The sequence below is a fragment of the Sinocyclocheilus anshuiensis genome, unplaced genomic scaffold (genome assembly GCF_001515605.1).
Source record: "Sinocyclocheilus anshuiensis isolate Anshui unplaced genomic scaffold, SAMN03320099.WGS_v1.1 scaffold550, whole genome shotgun sequence".
Taxonomy (NCBI): Eukaryota; Metazoa; Chordata; class Actinopteri; order Cypriniformes; family Cyprinidae; genus Sinocyclocheilus; species Sinocyclocheilus anshuiensis.
The window spans coordinates 48,567-57,487 of NW_015544149.1; the positions used below are offsets into that span (position 1 = coordinate 48,567).

Here is an 8,921-nt window from a genome sequence, read left to right on the forward strand (position 1 = left end):
ATATTATTTACTGCATAATATTAGAAAAAAATAAAATATATTTATATTATTTATTATTATATTATTTATTTTACTTTAAATAAAATAAAATGTTAAAATAGCCTTTTATGTCACTTATTTACTAGGACAGGGAGAAATAGGACAGTAAAAGATGATAAATAGAGAAGGAACAGGACTGAGAAATTAGATTTTGGGCCAATTACAGAGCTAACTAGTATGATGACAGAAATAGAAACTTTCTAATTATGACAAATAGAGATGGGATTTATCTTGTCAGATTCAGACACTAGACATACCCACATTTAGCAGCTTGAGCTTTTATCCAAACCAATGTGCATTCAAGCTACAGCTATATGTTTCTTTAGAATCAAATGCATAGCACTGTGCTACATAGGGTGTGCATGCATATATGTGATGTACCTGGTTGGTGAGTGCTGGTCGAGAGGAATCTCGTACGTCGGTTTGGAGTCAAAGCATATATCCAGCGCAGTTTATCACTTCTGTAAACATTCAGAGCACCATTAGTGCACAAAGCAAATATATACTGCAATCTCTGTGATAATGGCTTAGGACTGCATTCTCACATGCTTTCAGACTTGAGCATGTAGCTGACTTCTCTGTCCTCCTGGTTCTCCAGCAGTTTCAGCACAAACGCACAGGCCAGCATCTGACCCTGATCCTCCAGGTCTTCAGTCCTCAGCATGGAGCGACTGCAAGAGTCCAGAACCTGGTACTTCTCTCCACTGAATCGCACATACAAAAAACATACAATAAAAAATGTAGCAAAAAACAAACATAATACCTAAAAAAAATCATGCTTATAGGAGTGTTAGACTAATATCGGTCAAGTACATTTTTCTGACAATATTTAGCAATTTTGAGCGATTTCAGCATTCATATTTCAACAATCAATATCAGCAAACCATTAATGGACAATAAACTATTTCTATTTTTTTGTCATTTTTTAATAACATTTTTTATAACGCTAACCATATTAGTGTCCACACCAACAGACAAAATCATTCTGCTCAACATAAGCTGAAATGAAACACACTAATTTACAAAACAAAATAAAATAACAAAAAAACATATTATATTTTATATTTTTATAATAATTAATTAAAATTGTATATTATATTATTTTTTATATAATTTAAATTGTTATAAACAATATTATTGTATTATTATTAGAATATTTATATATACTTTAAATATACTTTATTTTAATATTATAAATAAATATTATATTTTTATATATTTTTATTTTACAATATTAACATCCACACGACTGTATGATATTGTTATGTTTATTATAAGCTCATGTTGCTGTTTTGTGTGGATTCGGATTGGCTGTCAATGTTTTTATCGTTCATCAGCTGGAAAAAAAAAATGTTTCAATGGTATCGTTCCTCTGTGTCATTTTAGAACGATTTTTAAAACGTTATCTCTATTGTTATAACAATAAAGAACAGTCTGAACAGTTTATTTCATTTCCACAATTTTGTGTAATAATCTCATTTGCTGTCAGTAAATTGTATTATATGTAAATCAAAGTCTCTCTTGATTTCCATATTGGCATTGACCAACTGATGACATCATGTGAAGTGATGATGTCACAGACCTGGAGCTGCGTTTGGTGATGAGCAGCAGGTTATTGAACAGGAACAGGTAGATGGGGTGGTAGAGCTTGCGGCTGCGCATGGTCCTGGTGCTCTTGGGTCCGGACATCTGCTGCACCTCACCCTTCTTCAGGAGCCAGCGAGAGTGAGAAATCACCGGCACCGACTGCAAACAAGAGAAGAGAACTGCACTTAATGGGCCTATAAAGATGAGGGTTGTAAGAATTTCACTCTGAGACACAAGTAAAGACTTCTTACTAAGGGCTCTTGTAACAATTAAAGGGATAATTCACACAAAAATTATATTCAGGTGATCATTTACTCTCCATCATATCTTTGCAAACCCAAATGACTATTTTACATGAAACAAAAAAAAGAAGATATGTTCACATTGCTCATTTTTATAGAATGAAAATGCATGGCAATGAATTCAAGAGGTGTTTTTAATGTCACTACGTTTGACATTAATATACCAAATGCCATCGATTCTCGTATGTATCATAACTGAATGAGATACATCATGTTTGAGTCAACAAATGCAAATAAAAGCTAGAAAATATTTTTAGCGCACAATGACTTACATTTTATTCCATTACAGTAATCACATACAGCTATCACCGCATTTTCAACAAATATGTTGCATCTGAATAGTCAAACTGGGTCAAAATTTGCATTGTTGTGCATTGCTGAGAAAAAAAAATGCATTGGTGTATAAGTCACATTTTATTATTGCATTTTGAAATAATGATAAATAAAACTAAACATTTACTAACATTCGAAACAGTACACTGAAAAAATTTGGTGTAGGATTTAATTTGAAACAATTTTCACTCAAAATTGCTAGAAAACGTCACAAATAATTACAAAGAAACAACAAGTAACATTGAATTAAATGTGACATTTTGAAGTTGAAAGACTGAAAAGGTATTTTCTTGTAAAACATCCTCCAATTTTTTTTTTTTTACACCTTCAAATTGTTATTATTGTTTTTGTTTTGTTTTTTTACAATGTATTAACATATTTTATGGCTTTTTTTTGTCTTTTTCCACACTTGACAGTCACCAGTCCTTATTAAATGTCATGCTATGCAAAAGAGCAGCTTCTTCTAAACATCTCCTTTTGTGTTCAACGGAAGAAAGTAAGTCATACGGGTTTGGAATGACATGAATAAATGACATTTTGGGGTAAACTGTTCCTTTTAGTACAGCAGAAGAGTGCATTCTGGGATATGGCACAACATCTTTAGTCTTTTAGTACCTTCGACTTGAATTCAAGTGTTTTCTCGATGCTGATCAGCTCTTCAGTGCGACTCATCTTCCTCACTCCTTCATTGCACTCCTTCACAATCTGAGAGACACAAACACACACCCACATCTGCATTAATATCGCCACATGTGGGGATTTCCCATCCACTTCTATTTTAATGAAGAGCTAATTATAAGTACTCTACACTAACCCACATATTCACCCTAACCTTGAAATACAACTTTAGGTATTTTTAGATACAAATTAGACCATTATTAAACTCATTTTAAAAACTAATTTCCTTGTGGAAACGTCTCCCGTTCATCAGGTTTTACTAACTTATTAGAAAAACATACTCCCACACACAAGAACAAGTCTGACTAAATAACACTTTTACATTTCACTCTAACTTGGAGTTCAACAAATCTTTATAATTGAGCAAACTGCAGATGACCTCTGGGACATAAACTTTGCCTTGAGGTCTTCGGAGTCGGTTTTTATTGAGAGCCACTGTCTTGATTGTGTTAATGACAGATCAGAATCATAGGTTTGATCAGTAAAACATTTTGCATCTTCATCGAATTCATAAAATAGAAAGTGTTGTAAAGTCATATACAAAACAACCACACCAAAATGGCAGCATCCTTAACAGTTAAAGGTAGTCAGGCATCTGTACACATGATGCCTTTCTATTTATTGTATGCTATTTTATCAACTAGTGGTAAATGATGCACTTGTTGTTGTTAATTGTTTTGCAGAAGCATATAGTGGTGAATTAATGTAGCGATTATGTATTTCCTGTAAACAACCACAACAAAGCACCACATGGATCCATTTTTGCATTATGATTGTTGCCATAACAACAAATAATTTGAGTTCGAGGACTTGAATAGCAGTTGAATCACAATGACGTTAATTCCAACATGACGTGAATGCGGCAATAATCGCTTTAAAAATGTTTAAAGAAAATAATTCAGAACAAAAGCAGCATTCTACCTCACAGCTGTTAAAGTCAGTGACAAAAGGTGTGGCGTGGTAACCTTGGTACCACGAACAATAGGGTGAGACATTGACAGGTGAAAGTCCAGAGACAATGAGACATAGTAATCAGTCATTCTTGAGAAGTGGGACAAAACAGGATGCAAAATTGAAAAAAAGACAAATTGTTATAAATATAAATACAATTAGTATTTAGTAAGAAATTGCCTCTAGGACAACACAATGAACTACTTGAAATGAACTTAACTAGGTCTCAATGAAGGAAGATGGTTTATGAGGTTAGAATTTATCTTTATGAACCTGTGTGGTTTAAAAACAACAAAACACCATTGTTTCTGGTGCACCTAGCTGTTGTTATGAATGTAAAGCACACACACACACACACAGACTGGTTTTAACCCTAATCTTAAAAGGAACGGAAAGCACTGAAACTCCCAGAAAGTCCCAAGAGCTTTGCACGGCTCACAAACACAAACAAATGAAAGCACCTACACAAACCCTTACACAACAAATCAGACACCAGCGAGAAATGAAGCCTCAGGCTAGAATCCAGGTAGACAGCTGGTCTGTGGAGACACTGAACATGCATGCAGAGCTGATTTACACAGCAAACGCACATTACTGTCCCTCCCTGTCTTGAAAATACCCGACATTTACTATTGTAAAGCTATTGTATGACTTGGGACATGATGTATGAGTTGCATGAAACACTTTTACGCTATGAATAATCCAGCTTTTGAGTTCTGTGCAAGAAAATATGGGTTTGGGACAGCATTAAAAATGGTCACGGGGGTAAACTATCACTTTAATAAATGTAAAGTGTCATGGAATTTCACTAAGTGAAGGAAGCGTGGGAAGACTGCAGGTGACAGACACATTGATGCATTGCAGTTGTTGTTCCTTGTATGAGCCACACCCACCAGTCAAGTCCAGTCACTGTGTCACATTTAATTACAAGTCATCATATACAACGTCACGCGTTTCGGTTACGACACAAACAAGGAAATACGTACAAAGGCAAAGAAAGCATTTCGGACCAGAATTGATCTGCATGTTAGTTTAGTTGTTCACCAGACAAATTTAGCTGGCTGATCAGCATGCTCTTTCTGGTGAAGCTGGTTGACCAAGTAACTCTTTTTAACTAAAGATTAACTGGTAACATTTTACAATAAGGTCTTATTTGTTAGCACTAGTTAATGCATTAGCTAACATGAACTAACAATATATTTTTGCAGCATTTATTAACCTTTGTTAGTTGTTAAATGTTTGTTACTTTATGCATTAACTAATGTTAACAAATACAACTTTTCATTTTAATAATGTATTAGTAAATGTTGAACTTAACATCACAAATAAATGCTATGTAAGTATTGTTCATGTTAACTAATATACTGATATGAAACCACATTGTAAAGTGTTACCGATTAACTAAATTTTAACTAATAGATATAACAATACTTTCACCAGTTGATTAGTCACAGTAAATGAAGACAATTGTTTTGCATTACACGCTTAAATATGTTATGCTTAAATATGCAAATGAGACATTGTCTAATTAAATATGCACTGATTTGCAGAAAATTCCAGAACGGCAATTTGAACATTGGATGAAGTCAGGTTCAAAATCTTGTTTAATTAGAGTTAAAGGTTTTTACAGAGAGGACAGAAAATACCGTCAACAGCTAGAAAAAAAGTGCTTTTTACCAAGTTTTCTGGGAATAAATTGTTCTATAAATCAGACGAATGATATATAAACAAACCCCTCTGTAAAAATCCTTCAGGATAAACATTGCAATGAAGTGTAGTGTACATAAGTGCTACTGAAGTCGAGATTTCTGGTTTACTGCATGAGAATAAAACTCATTTTAAGAAAAAGGCCTTTTGTAATTGAAATCTACAGACACAAATAGAGAAAGTGCATTAAAATAAACACTTAAATTGTATTTTGGATGTTTTCTATACACTATATATTATACTCTATACACTATACTCTGAAAGACGACACATTATGTAAACAAAATAGCCCAAAATCTTAAAACTGACCAGTTATAGATGTATTTGCGTTCACATACTTTCGTAGTATATATTTTGTGACTGTAAGGTGATTATTTTGGAATAGCACACCAAAAATGTCCCTCCTACCTGACTGAAATTGGCATATCTGACCTCTAATTACTAAATATTTCCCCTTTTTTTCATATGCACAGGTAAGAAATTTTCTTACAGTATCCGTCTGTAGTTCTTCTCCTGGTACGCCTGGTTGATGACGTAGCTGATGAAGACTTGGAAGTGGTTAACAGCGTGAATATGAACAATGTCGCACACGTCTGAGATCAGGATGGACTCTTCGATCCTGTGTTCCAGATCCATGAGGAACCTGAGGAAAGTATGAGGTCATCACTGTTGGCAACAATATTATGGCTATGTGACATTTTGTATACGCAATTAAGACATGTACTTCAGTGGCAATGGGGAAAGTACATCCTGTTTACTTATTGTTTATGTTTGCATGTAAGTGTTAGCATCCAGATAATATATGCAAGCTTAACTGAAAAAGCTTGCATGGGCAATAACTTCGAAAATCCACTATCATTAGTTTACATCTGGCCAATTTTGTTTAGTGCCGCTAGTGATGCAGAAATTAAACATTTCTCTTTACAAAAACGTTAGCTTGAGCTCATTAGCTTAGCTGTGCACCAACAAGCACATCTTATAAAAGAAAGAAAGTCAAATCAATCTTGTATTCCAATGTTCACTGTACAAGAGCAGGTTTGGAAGAGTCGAGCTTTTTCTGACTCATGCGCATGAATCATTGCATTAGTGGGTGGATTTGCATGCTATAAAGCTAGCTGACTGGAATCAAATCGCACCAACACTTTAATTTTAGCCTGTGGGCAATAATGGGTATCAGGGTGAATGGGAGGAAGTTTCACTTCTGAAATATGATCGAAGCAAGATTATGTGAAGTTTATTAATACTGATTGCTACGTGAGACAAAACTAGTTTAAACTACATAAGAATTTAGAAGGCTATTTATTGGATTACTAAAGGCAGATGTCATAACATGTGACTACACATAGAAAAAAATATATATATATAAAATTAATTTTTAAAATATATTTAAAATATAAATAAATTAATATACTAATAATTAATTAACTAATAATAAATACATTAGGCCTACTAATATTCAAAACAGATATATTTTAGAAAATGTTATAAATATATTTTTTTGTTTGAAATACATAAATTACTAAATATTTTCAAAATAGATATATTTTAGCAAATATTCTGAATATTTTTTTCCAGATTTTCCCTGATATATGTTTGCCTTTTTTTTTTTCTTTTGTATATTTATATAAAATGTGTCTTCACAATATATTTTGGAAATGTATTTTGATTAAAAAATATATATATAAATGAATACAATGTACAAAAATAAATACATTTGAGCAATTATTATTATTATATTTGTTTTTTTGTATATTTATATAAAATATTTTTTAAATATATTTGGAACATATATTTTGAATTACATTATTACTGTAACTGATCGCTGTTAATAATTGACTGATTATTATCTGATAAACTGATTAATCGCATAGGTTCCCCCACAAACACACCTCTCGCTTGCCTTCATGATGTCCTCAATGTTGGAGAACAGGAAGTGCATGTCAGACTGACTCAAGGTGTTGACAAGCAGAGGGTTTCGTAGAAAGTGGGTCTCCAGCAGCTCCAGGCTTTTGTAGTACGACGCCTCAGAGGTCACCAGTTCAAACATGGCCTACAGAAAGAGCCAGAGACACATTCAATTAACGTGCACTGCTATTGCCGAGTGTTTTTGCTGTTAGCACATACTGTTCAAAAGTTTGGGGTCAATACAGTTTAAAAAAAAAAAAAGAAATGAATCATTTTATTCAGCAAGGATGCATTAAATTGATCAAAACTGTCAGTAAATACATTTGCACTGTTTCAAATAAATGCTGTTCTTCTGAACGTTCTAGTCATCATGACAGAATCCTGAAGAAATGCAACAAGGTTTCCACAAAATATATTAAGCAGCACAGCTGTTTTCAACTGATAATAATAAGAAATGTTTCTTGAGCAGCAAATCAGCATAATGTGACACTGAAGAGTAATGATGCTGAAATTTTGGTTTTGCATCACAGCAATAAATTACATTTTAAAATATACTCAAATAGAAAACAGTTCTTTTAAATTGTAATATTATTTCACAATATTACTGTTTTCACTGTATTTTTATTGAAATAAATGCAGCCGTGGCAAGCATTAGAGACTTTTGAACAGTAGTGTATGTTGCATTTTTATACACTAGTCGATACGAAGCATGTGTCCCACCTCCTGCAGTATGATCTCCTTGGTCTCCAGTGTCTTCAGTAGTCCACTGTCCTTCACAGCCTCCAGGTTTTGCCAGAGACTCAGTGAATGCATGCTGTTCCTCAGCTGTAGCTGTAAAGCAGGCGCAGCCGTGACCCCTGACCCTGCAGCCGGAAGCCCATCTCTCTGTCGACGCTGCTCGATCTCCTGCTGCTTAGAGGTGTCGCGGTACTCTTGATACAAAACATCTGGGAAAAAACACATTATAGCACAGAATGATGATTTGGAACAATATTTTTCACACATTGAGATATTTTATCACATGTGACAGTATAGACGTTAAAAGCACACTATAGTAAATATATGTTTCTCATTCACATTTCTAAACAACCAATATGGCAGAATGAGCCTCTTACGAATTGACTGAGTTCAACAGCACAGCTGGTCACTTTAAAGTCACTTAAAAGCAAGTCAATGTTGCCATGGACGCTATTTTCTATGTTTTATATAAAGATGGATACTAAATATTTTGAAAACAAATATATTTAACATAATATTATAAATATTATATTAGAATGTTATATTTTGGACATACATTGGAAATACATTTAAAATAAAAATATACAAATTAATAAATATATTCAAAACAGATATAATGAATATATACATATATATATATATATATATATATACATATATATATATATATACATATATATA

The 8,921-nt window shown here is 33.2% G+C and overlaps 1 pseudogene; it reads right to left on the reverse strand.

The window, feature by feature from the left end:
- Window positions 1–8,921, reverse strand: part of LOC107695166 (ephexin-1-like) — a 24,452-nt pseudogene that overhangs the window by 2,796 nt on the left and 12,735 nt on the right.